This window comes from Condylostylus longicornis, unplaced genomic scaffold (genome assembly GCF_029603195.1).
Source record: "Condylostylus longicornis isolate FDR11 unplaced genomic scaffold, ASM2960319v2 ptg000044l, whole genome shotgun sequence".
Classification (NCBI taxonomy): domain Eukaryota; kingdom Metazoa; phylum Arthropoda; class Insecta; order Diptera; family Dolichopodidae; genus Condylostylus; species Condylostylus longicornis.
In genome coordinates, this window is record NW_026578013.1 from 10989266 (window position 1) to 11011839 (window position 22574).

The 22574-nt window shown below is 25.9% G+C and overlaps 1 protein-coding gene and 3 non-coding genes across 4 annotated transcripts in view; 2 read left to right on the plus strand and 2 right to left on the minus strand.

The window, feature by feature from the left end:
* Window positions 1-22574, minus strand: part of LOC129610427 (phospholipase A1 VesT1.02-like) — a 128995-nt gene that overhangs the window by 20736 nt on the left and 85685 nt on the right. The gene's annotated exons all lie outside the window — the stretch shown is intronic.
* On the plus strand, window positions 11614-11687 carry Trnai-aau (transfer RNA isoleucine (anticodon AAU)). The gene has a single exon. It is a non-coding gene; the product is annotated as a tRNA-Ile (tRNA).
* Trnaa-agc (transfer RNA alanine (anticodon AGC)) lies at window positions 13969-14041 on the plus strand. Its single transcript has one exon. It is a non-coding gene; the product is annotated as a tRNA-Ala (tRNA).
* On the minus strand, window positions 14935-15007 carry Trnaa-agc (transfer RNA alanine (anticodon AGC)). The gene has a single exon. It is a non-coding gene; the product is annotated as a tRNA-Ala (tRNA).

The following is a 22574-nucleotide window of genomic DNA, read 5'->3' on the forward strand; positions in this document are numbered from 1 at the left end:
CAAATATTCAAAAAACTTATGCGTTGGTGTCACATCCGGAGTCAGAATCAGGATTAGGAGTTGAATTCGAATATTTTTGAAGGTCAAGTAGGTGACGGAGTCTATTTTAAAAATAGGGAAAAAGAGTAGAGTCTGAGTCGAACTCCGAGTTGCAGAAAAGCTGGAATTAATCTCTGTAAGTTTTAATCAAATAGTAATTAATGTAAACTTTTAATGGCCTATTAGATTCGGACTTTAAGATAGAAACTACTTAACCAAGCAAATGCGTGTACGCTTAAGAAATTTTTGAAAATCTTAAAAATTATAGTAGAATATTGAAACGGTATCAAAAATTAAAAGTTGAAGTTTTAGAAATTCTTGTACTCATTAAGTAATAGTCAACTGTGCGAAAATTGGTGCGGTTTAAATCAGAAACAACTTTTTTTGCTCACTGGCAACTCTAACTCGTATTTGATCTGCCTGCGTGAAAAACGTATATACCTTTTACGTGCATATATGTATATTGAGGATTTATTGATCGTATAACGTTAAATTATTATTATTATTGAGATTGGATTACCCACAAATTTTGCATATACACATTGGTACACATTCTTTCAATGCAGAAAACATACATGTATGTATGTATTATAAATGTTTGTGTACTCTAAATGTAATTTATATTGAAAATACAATAGCAGCCACCAATTTAATTGAATGGATGCAATTACATGTCATTATTAGTTGCCTAAGGTCATGTCATATTTTTTGAACTGCTTTGGCATATTGGAAATTATTATCCTAGAAATTATTATTATACTTTATTTATTTTTCCCCTCTGTCTATTTTCAGACTGTTCTTATATAGTGTGGATATGGTCTGATTTAATTCTGTTGTTGGAGACTTTATGTAAGTTTATATTTTTTCATTTTAGAATTTTAAATTATGCGATTTATTTTTTTTATATTATTTTTGCTAAATTGATTTTCAAATAAAAAATAATTGATTTTCAAATTTTTCTATTGTGGCGACCAAGATTATTCCTTGCAACATGCAAAGAATATGTCGAAATTTTTTGTACTTTTAGTGAAAGAGTAACAATAAAAAGAAAGAAGTACACTTCTTATTTAAAATTTAATTTGCATACAAATCTAACTCGAATGTTAAGCGTCCATTTTTAGCACTTTTCCAAAAAAAAATCTGTTTAGTTTCACTCTATCCGACTGTCCGTCCGTGCGTGTGTCTGCTTACAAAACTTTTACACGCTTGCAGATAGAAAGCTAAAATTTCGTATGTATATAGATCTTTGCTAGAAACTTATATTCGTAGAAGAAAAATTTTTTACCTATCTCACCCCCACATTTTTGATATCGTTTTTCTTCTAGACCTAAGGTTGTAGGACTCTGAATTAGCGGCTGTTAGGCACAAGTAAATAGTTCTTTTCGTAAGAATAAAATTTTTTTCCACTTCCACCCCCTCTCAAGTTACAGTCGCTCGAAATTTGTAAAATTTGAATTTTTGGCACCTTATATTTCCGAAACTGTAAGCTTTTTCAAATTTCTATAAATGGAGCAAGCTAGTTGTAAATGTTATTCCATTATAAATTAAAATTATTTTTCTTAACTTACACAATTAACCCTTAAATTTGAGCATTATGCTAACACCTCTCTAAATTTTTTTTCGGTTTTATACATTAAATTTATTGGTTATCCTGAATGTATGCAATCTTAGAAATATATTCGTATATGAATGAAAGTAATTCTAATAATGTAACAGGTACATATATTGTTTTTATTTGTTTGCATAGATTGCATTTTCACTTATTGTTTTGCATAGATTGCATTTTCACTTATTGAAGGGAAAAGTGCTATATTACAAACCATTTTTATTATATAGTCGTCCTTATATTATTTTTAGATTATTTTTAGATTATTAAAAATTAAATTTATTTTTGAAACAAAAAAGCAACGCTTGATAAAATTAATTTGTAATATTTGTAATTCAAGCTAAGTTTATCTTCAAAAATAAATGAATACTTTTCGTTACTCCTTGCTAACAGGTTAATTCAGAATTTTGTAATATGTAATGAAAATTTTAAAAGTTTAAAATTTAAAATTTCGAATAACGAAGACAAGGCGATATTTACCTATCAGAAATTTCGGTAAAAATTTCGAATAATTTAGTATCCACAAGAACCCAAATTGTTTTGAGATTAATGTCCAAGGACAATGAAGTTACAATAGCAGTCTATTAGAAGAAAAAATATTAAATATGTAAAATAATAAAAAAATTAAATATGTAAAAATAACCGTTTTATTGCTCCCTGTAATTCAATGTTCAAATAAGGTAACAGAGATAATCAATTTAAAAAAGGTTAAGCCAAAACAGATTAAGCACGAAATTTTCAAGAGTTTTAATTGCAGAGTCACAATAGAACAGCACATTTTTGCCTTATTTTTAAATTCAATTTTGTTTTAGCAATAAGTTCTTTCTACTTTCCTTTATTAACAATGGTTTGTATGAAGTAATTTCGACAATTCAATTTTTTAAAATTGAAATTTTTAAAAATTAATTAAAAATTTCTTCCTTTTGTATTTTTTTTTTTTTGTAAGGATTAATCGTTGTTTTTTGAGAATTTTTATGTTTTCTTTCTTAAATTGATTAATAAATTTTAATAATTTACAAATTGAATACAAGCAAACTTGTACATTTAAAAATCAATAAAATTTTATTAATGTTATTAAAATGCTCCTATGCTGACAAAAATGTGCTTTTTAAAGAACATTTATAATAATTTTAGGTTTTTCGGCTCCTTATTCTTTACAAAATCGTAAAATTTATTGATTTTTTTTGGCAAATAACGAAGATAACATTAAAATTCTCCCAAACATTATGCACATAATACAAGAAGAAAAGGATTTCTGTGTTTCATTAAAATGCAATAAAATTCCCTAATTTTATATGTTTTTTTTTAATATTGAAATAATCATAATTTTCAATTAATTTTTATAAAATTTATAAAAATAAAATGAAAAATTGTTAATATATTATAAAACGGTTGCATATTAAGTGTACGCAAATATCACAGAAACAAATTTTCATTTTCGTGAATTTTTTTTTGTGTGTGCTAATTTGGTGACCACCCGTAAGGTGATTTCATTTTGAGGGCTAATTATCGCCATTTTATTATGAGAATACCAAAGATTTGTTACTTTTGTTTTGTTTCGTATAACTTTCTTCACGTGAATTTGTTTTTTTTTTTTTAAGTAATTTCCGCGAAAAGATTTGCACATCTGATAAAGAAATACGCGGCTTTGTTGTTTTTTTTTTTTCTGTTTTTAGTACCCTGAAATATTCAAATTTCATAATTTTCTTTATGATAATAGTGTTGATAGTATAATGATGATGAGCAGTTAAATGGCCTCCCATGGTGATGATAACTTTTATGATTTTGATTTTGACAAAAAAATTCGAATATAATAAGAAAAACAAGAATCTTTGTTTAATAGTACATTTGCTTTTTAAATTTAAATTATTTTCTCTAAGGTAAGAAAAGATTTTGAAAAATCAAATTTCCTATAATAGTTGTATTATGTGTGATCGTCTGTAGGAAGTATGTCGTAGGACGTAGGTTTTCAATTTTTGATTCCTATTAAGACAATACCATCTCAGTGCGATCTGGTAAAACATATCGTATTGAGGCTGTGCAGAGAATTACTTATAGGGAGAACCCCAAAAATTTCAAGTCAGTCGAGCTTTTCAATATTTAGTGTCATAGTACGATAGTAGACAATGGGATGCATAAGTCAATGACACGTATGTTGCTGGAAATTAACTTGTATTCGTCGTCGCTTTTTTGTACGAAAATAAGTAAAAGGGTGCTTAAGGCCAGATTTCACGGTAGCATTGATTTTGTTTAATTAATTGTTAGTTTATTCTTAGTGTGGTTTTGCTGGTTTCATTTTTAATTTATAACATTTTACATTAATAATTAATACTACTAATATTATTTTTCCTTCTCCTTCTTTTTCCCTCTACACCTATAAATGATGACAATTTTAGTTATAGTAACTGATGGTCACGTTTGTTTCCAAAGTGACGTTAATACTAAATTCTTGTACTAAAAAATTGTCTGATATTAAAAATAAAATTGCTTAGGATTAGAAACAAGTAAATTAGGTTCGATATTTTGATTTGATTTAAAAAAAATCATTTATATAGGCTTTTACACTTTTGCGCAGGTTAGAGAAGAACATGAAGAACTTAATATTAAATTAATTTTTAAAAAAATTTAAACCACCGGGTTTGTTTGTTTGAAAGAATGTTGTATTGACATACATAAACAAAAAGTGAAAGAGTGTAATTGTGTAATTGAACTATGAACAATTCGAATTTGCAACAAAAGTCTTCCAAATTCTACTTCCGCAGCTTATTATAACAACAGAATTTTAAGCATGTTGTCAAAAGTTTTATATATTGAAATTGTTAATGTGTAAATATTTTGTCATTCTTAGACTTATTTATACAAATAATGGAATGAACAGATAATAAAAAATTTTTTATTAATATTAAAATTATTTTTTAATTGTAATCAGAATTGATACAAAATTTTAAGTTCTGCAAGAAACTTCAGAATTAAATCAAAAAAATTAATATGCATTTACTTCTAATTAAACGCATTGAAAAAATTCTAAGTATTTGGTACCGCTTGAAACAGTCAAAAGTGATTGATTTAAAAGTTCGAATTGCTCAATTTAGTTTCTTAATAACTTGCGGTCAAATATTTTTTGAAGCTTAAATTCAACGTTTATTCCAAACCTCCAGTTTCTCCTATTTTCTGCCACCTAGATCAGAAAACTGCCAAACAGACAGACAATATTTAAAATATTATTTATTTCATAAAAACACCTAAAACAAAATAGTAAGAACACAAAAAAAAAGAAAAAATAATTTTTCCAAATTTCAGTTCTCAAGTTTATGTTAACTTGACCGCTATATGTATATAGCGGCTAATTCGTTTATGCGTCTAAAATTTATACATGCTCTACTCATAATAATATGAAAAGACAGAAGGAACTGACAATCTACCCTCTACAAAAAAAAAAAAAACTAAATTAATAGCAGCGTCTGTCAAGGCAATGTTTTCATATATTTGAATCTTGTATTTTTTTTGTAGCTTTTATCTTGTACTTTTTGGTTCTTTTTTTTATCTACATATTTAGGAATTAAATATGTTTTTTCTGACCACATTTTCAAAGTTAATTTTAAGCGACAACAAACATAAAAACGTTCTTAATTTTAATTTTGTTTTATTTTTTCTTTTAATTATTTCTCTGTTGTGAATTTATCATAACAGATTTCACATTTTGAGACTGAATAATCAACTGTCCGCAATTCATACACCATACATACTCATACTTACATATAGACACATACTCATACATAACTACAAATAATATTATAAAGAATTAAAAAAAAAGACTCTGAGCTCATAAAAAATATTTTATTTCAGATTAAATCAAAGGTAAAAACAAGAAAGAGAAAAATTTAAACAAAAAAGGTGCATTACATATGACCTTGCTCCCTTAACATTTTCATATGTTATACTTGCTATTTTTTTTTATTTCTGTTTTCCCGAGGTCTTTATAATACATCAAATCTAATTAAAACGGAAAAAAAAGTAAAAATAAAAAAAAATCTCATTCATGGGAATAAAATTAAGTGCGTTTGCATAATAAAATGACAATTTAAATGATAGTAATATATAACAGGGAAAAAACTCGTGCACCAGACCAAAGACGAAAGAGTTTGCTCTTAAACCAAAATATGTTGTATTGTGATTTCACATCAATTCAAATATTTCAAAATTCAAAGAATTTATTAGTGAAACAATAGAGGCAAATTGAAGTTTTAGAAACTATAAGATCGCCATTGTTGTCTTTTCCTCACCGTAAGAAAAAGGATATTTTATTATACTGCAAAAAACGTGTTACAAGTCTTAAAATTTAAGTAAGGTATTTCTAATTGAGCATTCACTGTAGCAGATTCATTTAGCACGTACATTTTTTCTTCACTTGGAAGGAATTTTATAGTTGAATCTACTCACAGATTAGCGTAAAATGAACCGATATTTGTATAAGTAAGGGTGTGAAAGTGACTTCACTCGGTTATGGGCAAATTATAAACTTTTATAGAGTAATTTTCGCTGACAAGTACAACTTTTGCATTAAATTTACTTGATAATTTTACACAAAAAATCACTTTTTAGATTATGGCATTAATATTGCACGAAAATTTTTTTGAAATTAGTGCGATAATTTGTTAAGTATATTTGCACCATCACTTGAAAATTAGCATTTTGTGTCACTCTTAAATAAGTTGAAATGGAATTTAACTTTAAAATGGAATGGAACTTTAAAAAATCATGAGTGTAAAACTTTTACTGTCTAAAATTGGTTTGGTCCCACATATGAACAAAAATTTAATTATATTTTATACTAAGTCAAAGCATTTTAGCTTGTCTCTGGTAAATTCGTTTTAATTATTAAACATTCATACAACAGAGATTTCAACGTTTTATCTCAAAAGACCATTTCAAGTTGAAAAGAAAAAAACTTGTTTTGTCTTTGCCTTTTATTTCCAGGTTTTTTCTTTATCTCCTCTTTTTAGCCTCTTTAATGGCGGTCAAAAATTGTAATTATCGCATTATATTTTGTACCCACATAGCAAAGTAATTATTTGAATTTATCAAAATAAATTTTATTTGATTTCTTAAAGTAGTAACGTATAACATTTGCCTGTATGTGTGTGTTCTTAGGTTTAATTTTCGGTCTCATTGAGACAAAAGCTAAAATTAATTTCTTCTAATCACCCACTACAATAATTGAAAAGAAAGCAAAAAGTAAAATGACCATTAGCAAAATCCTGAAATTCTCTGAAGTATTTTTCTGCTTTGTTTTTTGGTTCATGGCAAAATAGACATGGCAACTAATAATATTACATATATCTGATGAAAATAACACTTTTCCCTGTAAAATATATATCAAAAACTATTTAAGAATATAAAGCTAGCAAAGTGAATGCCCACTTTATATACTTTTGCTATTATAGTATTCACACAAATACAACGACTTTCTTCATGAATTTTCAAATATAAAGAGCTTTGCGAATTCTAATTTCCAAAAGACTACTGTTTTTGTCTTCCTTTACAACTGAGAACTGATGCGCTGTGCATACGGTTTGTTTAAAATTAATTTTCTATAAATTATTTAAATGTGACGCCCATTCTATATTTAAAAGAAAAAAATTCTCTCAAATTTATTTATATTTCTTGTTTTAACCCATTAAGCGCGCAGGATTAATAATTACGCTCCAAATTTTTAGTATGTTTTCTAATATACAATACTCTTATCAAATTAAAAAACAATTTATAAGAAAATTTCAGAAATTGACGAACTTTTTAACAGTTATAATGATATTATTATTTGCCGTTTGGACCTCAAAATTTAGTGATCGATTCTCTTCATTTCTTTCATAACTAAACCATATATCCATAAGCCAGATTTTATTAATGATTAAAATGGAAAGCAAAATACATGTTTGATTGCAACAATCAAAAACGAAAAATCAACCAAAATAGTTAAATTTTAAATGGCATCACATATAGGCGTAGAACTTGATTCTGTATTCCTTTTTATACGAAATAAGATTTTGGGATAGAAAAAGAGTCAAACAACTTGGCAAAAACTATTGTACAATGACCTCCTTTTTCAACGAACTAAAAATATGTATTTTTTACTCAATGTTTTATGAAATTTTATTATTTTTTCATATATCTCTACTTATTTTGCTCCTGCAACCTCAACATTTAACATTTTCAAACTATTTCTTTAACATAAAGAAAGAATGGATGGATCTTACTGCATTGAGGTAAATTATTTGTATGTAATGCTATGCAAAATAAAATTAATTTATTATTATTACATTGATGTTAATATAAAATTGTACAGATGTGTGTTCATAAAAATTAACAAATATTAAGGTTTACGATAATGATAAACTAATTCCTATTCAAACAATTCAATAATTTAAGAAAAATTGCCCACTCTGTTAGAATTTAGAAAATCGTTTTTGTTCTAATTGTTTTTGTACTTTTTTCTAAATTGATAGTTTTCTCTTCTACTTCTAAAAAAAATGTATATATCGTAAAAGTATGATGATAAATTTAAGGATTAAATCAATAAAATTTCTTATTTTATTAACTATTTAGAATTTTTTTCAAATTTATTACACCGATTTACGAAATAACCATTCTCACAAGTTGTCCTCGATAGTGTACAAGCAATTCTAAAATTTTATCAAGAAAGCTTGAGTTTCATAGTGCAGGTATATATGAAGGGAACTATAGTTGAAAATTTTTTAATTTATTGAATCGAAATTATCAATTGGTGAGTTACAGTAAGGTTGAAACAATTTTTTAATGATTTAAGCTCGGGTTCATTATTTCTGTAATTTTTGCAACATATTTATTAAAATAAAGTTATTGAAAAAATTCTGTAAAATTTATTTTTGGGGCTTCATTATTGTATAGTGTTCTTTGTTGATGGTATATTGGTAAAATGAAAATGCCTTAAATTGAACTGCCCAATTTGGTTGTACAAAAAAGAAAATTACTCTTATTGCACTATTTGTTGGACTAAATTCATCCATAAAAGACTTGGTCGAAAAATGTTATCGAATTTTGAAACCTTTGTACTCAATCATTATTGTAGAAGTAAGAACTTATAGATAATAGAAATATGTATATGCGATGCCGCAAATACTGCCTTTTCACTAAAAGAAAAATCTACTATTAAAACAACATCTTATGAATTTCAAATTTAAATATTTTTCCGAGCTCTATAAATATTTAAACAAAACAATCTTATAGCAAATTTTCCTTTCTTTTCAATACTGAAATTGCTTCACAGTTTCTGAATTTAATTCTACAGGAGTCAGAATTTATGAAAAAATCGCATATAGTTTTTTAATAACCATAATAAGTTGTACATAACTTTCAATTAATATATATTTGCTTTGGTTACGTAACACCCTATATTAAGGATAATGCATTATACATGCATTAAGTATATCATCATATTTTACATTTTATATAGAAGTTTCTTTACTTATTCATACATTTATTACATATCTTTAAACGTATAAGTGTATATGGAAACAAAACTTATGTGCATAAGTTTATGATGTAGAAGCCCAATTCAATGACCAATACGAATATATTTATTTGATATACGGTTAATTTGTAAGCTAATTCAGTTTGTTTGTTTCAGTTTTTTTAACTGAATACCGAATAGTTATTAGAATAATATACAAACACGTTTGATAGTTAATAACAGTGAAAATTGGTAACTGACCAAGAGTAAATATGGTTAAATTACTACCAGTAGTTAACATTTTTACATTGAATGCGTATATCTGGAGATTCTCACTGTTTTTTTTCTTATTTTTATAGACATTTTAATATTTAAATATTATTATATAATTATTATGTACTTATATTAAAAAAATATTTGTAAATACGAGAAAAAAATGCCGCTTTTAAAAAATTTACAATAATTTTGTCTTTTTTTCTTAAATTTTTCTCTCTTTGAAACCAGAGATGACAAAACTAAAAATGTTGTTCGTATACACCGATGCGGTATGCGATTAATGTTTACCGCCATAGAATTTCTTTTTTATGTAAATTTAATTTGCGATAATCACAATAATAAACAAATAAATTGAATAAAAGAAAAAAATACAACAAATTTGGTATTTTATTGAAAAGAACGAAAAATACAATTCCAATTATTTTTAAATTAAATTGAAATCTAGGTGTAATTTATTACTTACTAGCTATATACTAAGTTTACGCTTGTTATTTATTGTTTTGTTAGTCGCTAAAATACATGAGCATTAAAATATAAAAAGTATGATCGTATATAACGATATATATACATAATAAGTATATTAAATTTAAATTGAATTGTATATACATTTTATAATATGAAAGTAAATAATTTATAAATAACATTTTGTATGTATGTACGTACGTTTTTATCATAAATTTTTTGTGGCACACGCAAAATCTCCGGAGATATTTTGAGAACATTTATATATAAAAGATAAGATATAAATAAAATTACTTGATTAAAATATTAGAAATTTAAATATATATATTGTATGTATGCATATATTTGTTCAAGTACAACTAAATTTACGAAACATTATCAGTTTATTTAAATTATTAATAGAAATATTTATAATTTTGTTTTAAAAGACATGCGGCTAGTATTTTTTGTGTGATAGATTATTTTATAATATATCTTACTGAATATATGTATATACCAACGATTTTTTTCACAAATTTATAATGTATTAGACCTTGTAATTACACTGGTAAACATAAATATTTTTAATGAAGGTTTTGAATAACAATACTATAGCAGTATATTATTAATAATAGTATGTACTCGAAACACCAATTTAGTATTTTTCGGGTAATACTTTTTACATGAAGTCGTTTGGTATTACTTTTTCAATTTTAATGGTCATCCTAAATAACTGTAATACACGGTAATTGAAAGTGCTTCATTGCCAGGGCAACATACCGAAATAATACCGCATGGCAAAATACATGAGTTCGTATAAAAGTAAATCTTACGTCAATGAAAATAATTTTTTAGCATCAACGTCATACTTTTAAAATTGGAAAATCTAATCCGTCGCTCATTTAAAAAGGGAATGCGGCAGACGGTACAAATGTCTAAAAACGAAAAGTCAAATTTAAATATAAATCAGGAAGCCAGGAAGCATGTACATTATTTACGTATATGTATAATTAAAACAAACATTGTACAAATATAATATAAGCGAAATTGAGGAATTGCATTACTGCAGAACTGTTAATTGAGTAGTTTAAAGACGAAGATGGAACCGTAACCAATGAGGCGGCTGGTGAAGGCCCTAGTCGACAATAGTTAATGAAAAATTATTTTGAAAAAAAAAATAATCTTAATTAAGGTCGCGAATCGACGAGAATTTTTTTTTTTGCAAAAAATTCATGTTTTTCCCTGACAAATTTCATATGTATAATTAAGAAATCGCTTGTACATTAACACAAAAACCTTTGTAAATCTATTTTGTTGGATAAAAATTTACATTCCATTTTTTTTTTAAATACTCCGTCTTTAACTGAAAAAAAAAAAATTACTTTTAATAAATTAAACGGCAACGCTACCGCGGACCGTTATTTTTCCTCGTAAGAGTAACGAGGAAGTATTCCACACAAAAGTGCCCCGCATAAAAGTGGTTCGAACCTTTTAAACCAGAATTCCAACTACCTATTCACACATTTATACGGTGTAACAAATGAAAAACACAAATTAATACAATATCAAATACCTACAATAAATAAAATGTTATCTTTAGAATGTAAAAAAATTACATATTTACATACATATGTAACTTGCAATTATACTAAAATTACAAATAATGCGATGAAAGATGAAAATTTTCTTCGAAAACCAAATGAAACAACTAAAGTTTTCTAAAATAATTATGTTTTGTAGTTAATATGAAAACGGTAAGGTATGAGGCCCATTAGCTCAGTTGGTTAGAGCGTCGTGCTAATAACGCGAAGGTCGTGAGTTCGATCCTCCCATGGGCCATCCAACTTTTTTTTATCAACATATAATTTCAAAAATAATATTTAAGGTTGCACGTAAGTGACCATACGCAAATATGTGTGCTAACCTTGATTTTAGCAAAAAAACAATTTACAAACTAAAAAATTTTGCTATATAGAAAGCACTGAAATTACTCTTGATTTTTATTTTCTTTTTGAAATCTTAGAAATATACAATACCATTATGTTTGGGTAGGTATACATACATAATGTATTGTAATACATAATGTAGTATATTGTACACATTTTGTACACATCACATTATAATATGTGATGCAAATCCAATGGGAGTAAACTACATATTATATGTATATGTCTATGGTCTGAGTATTGATTCAAAAAAATTTCAAAATAACGGTGCAATTTTGTTTGTTAGCTTCGCCGACAGTAAAATAAAATTACCATTTCGATCGGATTTCTGCTACTTTTTTATGTAGGCATTTGAATTGCCTACTTTTCCGGCAAACTAATAAAATCTAATCTAATCTAAGAAATATATTTTCAAAAACACAGCTTAGTTTTCATGCTGTTAAACCGATAAACCTTATAGTCACACAAACCCTATTAAATTAAATCTTGTTCAAGTAATACTTCTGTTTGGTAGATTTCATTGAACTACGTACATATGTACATATATTGTATATATCCGAAAATTAGTACCTGGAAAAAATATTGCTTCAATTTAGTTAATATACATACTAATTACATTAGATTATTATTCCAATAGGAGGAGTAGACAAAGATCTATAAAATTGATAGTTTTAAATACCCAGTAACTTATAAGTCATGGCGAATTTTCACATTTCAACCACTTTTTCGGGTTTTATATTGTAACATTGACCGTATGTCTTATTCTTATAGCCACTTACTAATAAATTTCTAATTCTTATATTACTGAACTACTTTGCTTAAAAACAAAAGAAAAATTAAAATTTATTGCTGAAAAAATATTCGAAAAATAAAAATTTTAGCCAATATAAAAACACGTGTAGTAGTAGACATAAAAATATGAACCACAAAAATAAACAATAATAAGATTATTCTTTACAAAATTACAAAACTATAAAAAATTACAAAACGGCAAAGAGCAAAACATTCAGACAACACTTGTTTATAACGCCCACAATCCAGCTACATATCTTACTACATGTTATTTGTATGAGCGAATGTATATGTATGTATTCATAATATTGACGGTCGAGCGACGCATATGTACATACATACATGTTAACATTTATATTTTATTACGTATCAAATTTTTATTTGTTTGCTTTGTTGACAACTTGTTGTTGCTATCGTCATCAAAAATTAGGATTTTGTTTTTTACTTAATAGCAAACAAGTGTCTCGTGTTCTTTGTCTTGTGATGGAACATTAGCAAAATACTTTAATCGCATGTAGAACATTTACTACAATTTAGCACACTTTTAATTTAAATAATTTAATTGTATATTCAATTTGAACAACAGCTTAGTAATTTGATTTCGAAAATTGAAGGCACCAAAAATAAACTAGTTAATTTAAACTAGTGTTTTCCTACACTTCCGATTTAGATATAAGTAATATGTAGTTGTAACAGAAAATTTCTATACCACAATCACAAACACTCCACTAAATTGTAAATTTGCTTCAATTTGCTATGATGTTAAATAAAACACTTTATTCAACTGAATTATTTGGAAAACAGAGAAATTTAACAAAGAACGGTCTGTATTCAAAAAAGTTGTGAACTAATCTCTGAACATTTGATAACCCAAATTTGATTTGATAACCTTAATCCTGAATTCTGTACGATAACTTAATAGAAAATACACATAAAACCAAAACTTGTAACAAAATTAAAGCTTAACACATATTTTTCAACATAGAAAATTGATTTCAATTTTTGGTTTCAAATAATAGTTAAAATAAACACACATAATACTAGTATGTACATATACGCCTTGCAGAAGGATGCACACATTATATGCACATACTATATTTTTTCAGCTACATACCACTGAAAACTGAGGTGCAAACGCTGTTATTTGTAGTACGAGTATGTTGTTAAAAATAAAAATATTTTAAGTTAAAACAAAAAAATTTGAATTGAAAAGTGAAAGGTGTACGCATGCCAATTAGCATTCTGTTTATTTTTTACGATATCACTATTATTTATTTAATTAATTTGTTTTTTTTTTGTTGTTTGCTACCGATTTGCATAATCACAGTAAATTTAGTCAGTTAATTTACATGAAACTGTAAAAATGCAACTAATATAAACAAGGGGATGTAGCTCAGATGGTAGAGCGCTCGCTTAGCATGTGAGAGGTACGGGGATCGATGCCCCGCATCTCCAAAAAATTTTTTAACATTATCGTATAATTTTTTTTTATTAGGTATATTTGTAAAATTTTTTTGTAAAAATTTTATTCTCTAAAATTATATTCTACAAAATGATTGTGCTTACGAAGATTCTTTATATAATATTCACAGCAATTTATTAAAACTTATAAACAATTTATATTAATATGACAATACCTATCCCAATTTCCTTGAAAACCGATTCCAAAACTACTTATATGTACTCGTATACCTACAAATTTATTAACAGTTTCTTTTGGTTCTGAATGCAAACTTCAAATGGTGAACTAAATTCACAACTTATTTTGAAATTATTTGTCCTGACGAACGATATCTTCAAACTGTTAAAAGTATCTTGATCATTCTGTGTAAAATAAAAATTTTAATTTACGCTTCTGTAATTTTAAGCAACTTGAAGAAATTGATTTCTGCAGCTAAGGTGCAATTATCGATGACAAGTATTTGCAGTGTGATAATGATGTCAATCTTGAGGTGATGAGATATTACTGATAAGAATTTTGTTTTTCAGTATAGAATTTCGAATTTCGGAATTGATTTTATTCAGAAAATTATAATATTTTTTAATAACAACCTATCACGTCAAGTGATGCGACTAAAAGAATATAGGTGTGTATTTTTGACATGCAGCATACTCCTGGTAGTCTTAGTGTATTACTATGCTTAATACGAAATTCAAATGTGAATAATGTTATGTTGCCTCTAAAATATTTATGTATATAACTGTGAAAGAACGCCATCTCGCTAGAACACTTGGAGGAGCATATTTTTTTTAATTTAAAATCGTATCTACAAATTATATCGGCAATAACTCATAAAATAATTCATAAAAAATATTTTTTAATAACAGTTTATATAAAAAAAATATTTTGGAGATGCGGGGCATCGATCCCCGTACCTCTCACATGCTAAGCGAGCGCTCTACCATCTGAGCTACATCCCCACAATTTTGTTTTGGTCACTATTTGCTTAATATTATACAAAATAATATTGTAAAGCTAATTTAATATGCAGTACATAAAGTTTCGAATTATGTAGTGAATGTATTGTAAAAATAAAATTTAAAACAAGCTCTTTTACATTCAATTCGGTATTTGATTTGCGTATTAAACAAACTTTTTTAAGAAAATTAGAGAAATACAATATCTACCTACCTTATCAGTATTAATAATTGCTATAATTATTATACGTAAAACAATAATTCACAAAACAGCAAGTTAACACCTATTTTAGAATTTACTTTCAATCAAAAATATTTACAGAAAGGAGGTTGCTTATTAAAAATACCTTCATATTTATTTCTTTAGTGATATTTAAAAATCTTTTCAAAAATACAGAAAATTGAAACCGGTTTTCGAGTTATGCCTGAAAGTTTGCCCTTAAAAAAAATGTATAAGCAAGCTCAAACCTTTTTAGCGCCGAAACTCAGTTTTAAACGAAATTAAGCAAACTATTTGGAAAAATGTTTGTATGATTTGAATTACGTGAACCGAAAGCATGATTTGCTTTTTTTGTCTTTTTTTTTGATAACAGGTTTTAAACTTTACTTTGTAGTTAAGTTTCTTAGTATTTATGTATATTTAAGCATATAGTTTTGATTGAAATTGATAACATTAAAGCTCGGATCATAAAAGTCACAAACTAGATTAAAACTATAAGTGTACGATTGTATTTAACGTTGATTTTCTTATAGCACCTTACTACACCAGTTGAATATCAAACGGTAAAAAATACTTATTGAATTTACTAACATTGAGATTGAAAAAATAAACAGAAAACAAGAGTAATTTGTCTCTGAAATCCAAGTTAAACTTTTAGTACAAAAAAAAATTAATGTTTTAACATTTAAAGCTTATGCACATTTTAGAAAATTATGCATTTACATTTGTACCCCGGTTTACGTGATTAATATTGAAATTTTTTAATATAGGAAAAATAAAAGTTAAAATTATGATAATATCGATATTGTTTAGCATACAATTAACTAGTTTCAGTAAGGTGAATATAATTGAATTTTTACCAATTCAATTTCGATTTTTGCAATAGTAAATGAAATTACATGGAATAAAAAAAAAACAGAATGTTAAAATACGATAAAATAATAATAAAAAAGTTTAAACAGCTCGTTAAATAATAATTATATGGCAACTAGAGAAGTAGAGTGTTAATTAAGCAAGTAAAATTATCCTGTGATTATGTGCTTTATGTATGTAATATTCATATTATGATAAAATCAATATCAGGTTAAAAATTTTTAAAGTATGTGTAAATTAAGGTAAACGCTGGTTTATAGTTTATGTTAGTTTAGCTGTTTCTTTTATGATATCGATATTATGTTAAGTTTAAGCAAATATCGAGGTCTTAATGCTACTAATATGAGTAAATATCGAAGTTTTCTTCAAAAGTCAGAAGTTCGATAACACTTTTCAAAGATTGGCAATGTTAAGAAACACCTAATCATCGTTAGCCCGACAGCGCCCTAAGTTAATTTTTTTCTGTCTTGTCATTAATTATACATAACTAATTGCTAAAACTTAAAAATTCTAATTTTTGTTCTAATTAAAAGATTCAGATTGTTTTAATAAATAGCAAAAATTTTGAAGAAATTTCCGAAATTATAGATTGCGAAAATATTCCAATTTATGAAGCAAAAACAGAATAACATCGTTTGCAAAAAGCTTCAGAATGAGAGGGTAAAAGATTTACTATAGTTTGCTATTTCAAGAAATTTAAAATTTTGTAATCGTAAAGAACTTCCGCGGTCGATTTCGATTCGCCTTTTAAGAGTTTTTGTGTTAAAATATTTAATACTAGTCGAGGGAAATTTACCTTTATATTGCATGCATTTTTAAATGAAGTCTGTAAATTTAAGATACTGATCGTCTATTTCAATCGGCAAATGAAAAGAAAGTTAGTAACTATAATATATTTGTATAATGTAATTTTCGAGTGAAAAGACTTATTCGGTATTGCGTATCCTGAAATGTATGCAAAATTTATTCATTTTGTTTTTAAAAGTGAGACGTTCAGTCAATAATTTGAGAAAAAATACAAAAATCCAAATGAAAAAATGAGTAATCCCATTAGAAAAACGAAGAATTCTGATTTGAAAGTAAACAAAATGTGAGTAAAAAAGGCGAGATATACGATTGGGCTGCAAGTTTCTATATAATAAAAGGAAAATATGTATATAAAATTATTTTTGGCTCCAAAATATCATTATTATTATTTTAAAATTAAAAATTAATTATTGGCTTAAATAAATAATTTTTCCTTTGTGATATATACATAGGTAAATTATCATTTTATATGCGTATGGTGAGTACATTTTCTTCGAAATTTAGATAATTTTAATTTCAAATCTAGAAAAACTGAAAAAATAATAATATTGTGTTTTGTTTTTCATAAATAAATAACTTTGCTTATGAAAGGGGAGGGAAAAGTGATCTCCCACTGTTAATAATAATATTTGCGTTAGTTTTTTTCGCAAAAAATAAACAATTAAAAAATTTTATTTAGCGTGCCAAATTAAAAAGGCATAAGTGAAATATAAGTGAAATATATAAAATAAATATATACTAGCACACATTCATTCATATATAGTAGTTTTATTTCACGTACAATAAAACAATTAAAAAAGAAATTAACAAGGGAATAAAAATTTAAAGAATTTGCAAACAGAACTGCAGCAGTTCTTTTAGTCGTATATCAGCTGCTGGGTTCTTCAATTGTCATTTTAGAGAAAATATCGAAGAATGCAGTCTCCATTGGCAATTTTTATAAACATTTTTAATAAAATTAAAAAAAAAAAAAATAATGCAGCAGCACATTTTCATCATTGCCTTTTTTTTTCTACGTATTTTTTGTATTTTTCAAAAATTCCATTATGTTGGAAAAAAATCTTTTCAACTAAAAAAATACCTCTGCTTTATTCTTTTTATTATTTTCTATTTTCTCAAATGTGGTTTAATGCATTTTCTAATTTTTTTAATTTAATTAAATTGTTTAAAGTGTTTTGACAAAATCAGCGTCGTAATGTAAATTTGAAATTTTTATGTTCCCAGATTTTCTACATGTATACTAATAATAAACTGTTAGAAATGCACATTATGATCAAATTGAGACAAAAAACAAAACCTAAGAAGACCAATTTTATTTAAATTGATTGGAATGCAATTTATCAAATTGAAATTATCTAAAAATTCTATTATTGTTCGCATGAACAGAAAAGAAATTTTAAATTGTTATCACAGCCATGCAAGAGGCACAATTATTCTTATTTTGCAATACAAGAATTGATTTTTTTTTATTTTATTGGATCAAATGAATTTCCACATTTTGTGTATAAGAACATATGAATGACGATATACATATTTATTACAAATATAGAAAAAAGTGTATGCAGCTTACAGGGTGTACTTACCTAGATAATGCTCCCGAAGCATGAGAATTTTTCATTTCTCACTTTGCTTTTTGAATTATTAAGCCCCAAAATTGATTTTTCTGAGAAACGGGCCTGTTTTGACCTTCTGTTATAGAATTAAAAAAGCTCGATAAATTGAATTTAAATCCTATTCAAGAAGTATCTAACAAATTGGAATAAAGCACCTGCTATTGATATGCTCAAACTTTGAATTTAACATTCATTTATTTTACATTGTGTTAGAGGTGTCCAAGACGTTTTCCATATACAATACTCAATTAATTTTTTTATTTTGGAATTCAATAAAATAGCATTTATAACACTTTCTCTAACGAAATATTATTGAACCTACATGTAATTTAAAAGGAGATATTTTTGTTAATGAAAATAGTGTACAATTTTATTACAAAAGTCTTAATCTATTTTATCTTAGTCTATTTTATATTGCTATGTAAAGAATGAAATTATAGCAATTCAACTATTTTAAAATCAGTGTTTATTATGTACATAAAACCTGTACTCACACAAAGGAACGGAAAAATACAATAGATAATACAAAACAATATAGGTTAGTCCGACTGTGCATGGCTTTAGAAGAATATTACTTACAGAAGAAATATTGGCCATTAGTGCCATAACATATAGAACCTCTCTTTGAATTTCGTTATAAATAAAACATGTTTTCATAATTTGCACTATGAAATTTTGGAATGTCACTTATATAAAGTTTTTCAAACAAAAATTTGATCTCTTGAATACCAATAATTAATCATCAACTCTAATACTCGTATTTAACATTATGGTTATGTGATGTTATAAAATTTATAATTAATACATATGTAAATTAAAAAAATTTGTCAATTGATATTTTATAAATTGATTATGACGATATTTTGGTGATTGTTAACAAACCTCTTTTTATTATTAGATTTTAAGGTAGCTCATAAAGTCTCATAAAATTCATATATTATAATTATATTCAGGCAATAAAGTTTTATCAACAAAGCTGTAAACCAACTCAATTTTAATTTCAAAATTTACAGAGTGTCATACTCATGAGAAAGGAAGAATATTTTATTCAAACACAAGATACACAACAAGATGAAAGTATTATAGGTCCCGTCCATATTTTCAGATTTCGAAAGGCTTTTTGTATTGCAAACGACAGGGAATTTTTCTAAAAATGAATTATCAAAAAAATAACGGTACTTATAAATTTTTGTTTTGCTGCATGAACTATCTTTTTTGGAATTTTTTGTATACTGCCATAAAATTCCTGCCATAGTTTTGAAACAGGAAAGTTTTTCATGAAAGCTATTGTACATTCTGAAACTGAGTTTTCGTCACAGCTACATACTTTGATTATTGACTGAAATTTCGGGCATAATAAGAACCAATAATGCATAATATGGCAAAAACTTAATAAAGTTCTGCAGTTTAAAGAACGCTCGATGAATACGTAAGCAATGGTTCTTACCGTTTACAATAAATTATATTTCTATTCAAATCAAATAAAATTTTTTATATTTATCAGATTCGAAAGATTAAATTTTAAATTTAAGATTTGATTAACAACTCATAGAAAGCGAATAGGATTCAAAAATAATTTCACTTTTTTATTAATACAATAAATAAATTTTAGTATCCAATGACAATTATAATAAATACAAAGACTGACAGTACGTACATATATATGAACATTCTGTTATTTTTGATTTATGAATTTGAAAATTATAAAAAATACCAACAAACACACCATATTTGATAATTTTAAAGCGTTTATACAAAACGAGAATAATTCCCACCATTTCATTAATCTCAAAATTTCTATATTTTTTATTTAAATTAATAATTTCTTTGAATTTTGTACGCTTATTTAATCGATTTTGTTGTATTTTATTATTGTCAAAAATATTATTAAATTTTTGTATTTTAAATTTTCGGTTATTGTATAAAATTAAGCTATAAAATTAAAATAAACGCGAGATTTCATTTTGGGTATGTCATAAATTTTGTAATTCTAGAGGGTAAATCGTCAAAGAGAAAAAAGAATCGGAAACATTGACCATCCACTGATCAGTGTTCAAATATTTTTATTGCTACCTTTTACATGTGTACACCGGCATTAAACATAATTCGTATATGATCAATAAATTAATAAATTAAAGGTGAAAATGTATATAAAAATATATTTGCATATCTACTACAATATATGACTTCCTTTTACTATCAGCATCTCGAATTTATGAATTATGATTTATTTTATGATTTAAAAATAAGCGTGTACATATACATTATACGCTTGTTAATATTGAATAAATTGGGAGGAAATGAAAATGTTACAGTAATTTGAATCGTGTGAAATCGTCATAAGAAAATTTGTCTTTATTAATATACGCTAGATGTAGATAAGGTGTAATATTGACATGTTTTTCATAAAATATTTATTGGTTGTTATATAACAATTTTTTTGAGTATTTCTAAATACCCAACCAAATTTTGAAAAACAAATTTTGTTTTAGGTAAAATTTGAAGGGGTTGTAGTTCAAGAAATTCATTGTCCTGCTCTTATTTCAGTTGGTAAAATTCAATTATTAGTAAGTAAAGAAGAATGCCAAAAACTTAATTAAGAATTAAATGTTGCTCTCAATAAATAATTGAAATTCGTGGAAATTTTATGAAAAACTATAATTGCTTCATTTGTTCTTTAAACACTGAAACTATTATGGTTTCTGCAAAGACATTTAACTCCGATCCTTAAATGAAATGTTTAGACAATATGAAAACAAGACTGCAACACAATTGTGATACTTTCCTGGTATATATGACAATATTTGCGCTCAAATGCCTGAAGATTCGTTAAGGGAAGAGTCATCGCACTAATATTTTATTATATCACAAATTCATTTGGTGTGGCATAATATACATACATACATATATGTATATATAGAACTTTATGGAGTATAAAATTAAAAATACTTGTAATTTTTAGTTAACAAGCTACATTTAGTGCAAGCTCTACTTGTAACGAATATTCACTTGTAAACCTATGATTGTTGACATTCGTCTCCACATAAGCTATCCGAAAATCAAATGTAGCCGTAAGCATTAATTCAATTAAATAACAAAAAACCTTTAAAGAATTAAGATTTGAAACGCCCGTATTTTGATTTCTATTTCAAAAGTTTCTTTATTCTTTTATAATTAAAATTTAATTTTAATTTTTTAATTATTTTTTTCCTGATGCTTTGGTATTATTTCCATTAAAATATTTTAAGACATTAAAATGTCCAAAATAAAGACTTCTATATTGATTGACAAGAAAACGTCAAGAAAAAAAAAATAAAAAAGAGTTGTCAATTAAGTAAATTTATTAGAATTTTTCAATTTAATGAAAATAAAAAAAAAATTAAAGTCTAAAAATGGTGTTTGAATGCAAATTTTCTTTTCGATTTTACCCTTTTTTTAATTACTTACATGTATAAGTACTTATACAAAACTTTGTATCAAATCTAATTTAAATCCAATTAAATCCTAAAAAAAGATCCAAATATGTTTATGCACCTACATATTAATGTGTATAAATGCGTATAGAAATATTTCTTAAAATTTTGTGTGTGTGTGTGTGTAGTGCATATGAATATTCGAATATTCAAAATGGAGTTACCATTAATTTAATTTTTTGAGAATTTATCTACCACTTTGTCTTTTGAGAATTTGTCTACCATTTTGTCTTCTAGGGGGGAATTACAAAAAACATTTTCTTTGGGTAATTTATATTATTCCTAATTTTCACTTGAATTGATTTTCATAAGGAAAACAGTTTTTCTTCGATAATTGTCTATAAAGATAATTGTTTAGAAACTTCACGTTCTTCCAAATCGAAAATATTTTATACCTTCCTCTCATTTACAAATTTAATGCTTACATTTAAAACAAAAACCATTTGCAAGTGAAATAAACATTACAGAGTGAGAAAATTTTCCAGTTCAAAAGAACTTAACTGCTGTATGAAATACAGGGGCTCTTTTGAATTTCAATGCTTTAAATTAGAATTTTCAAAAAATCCAAAGTTATAAGAAATTCA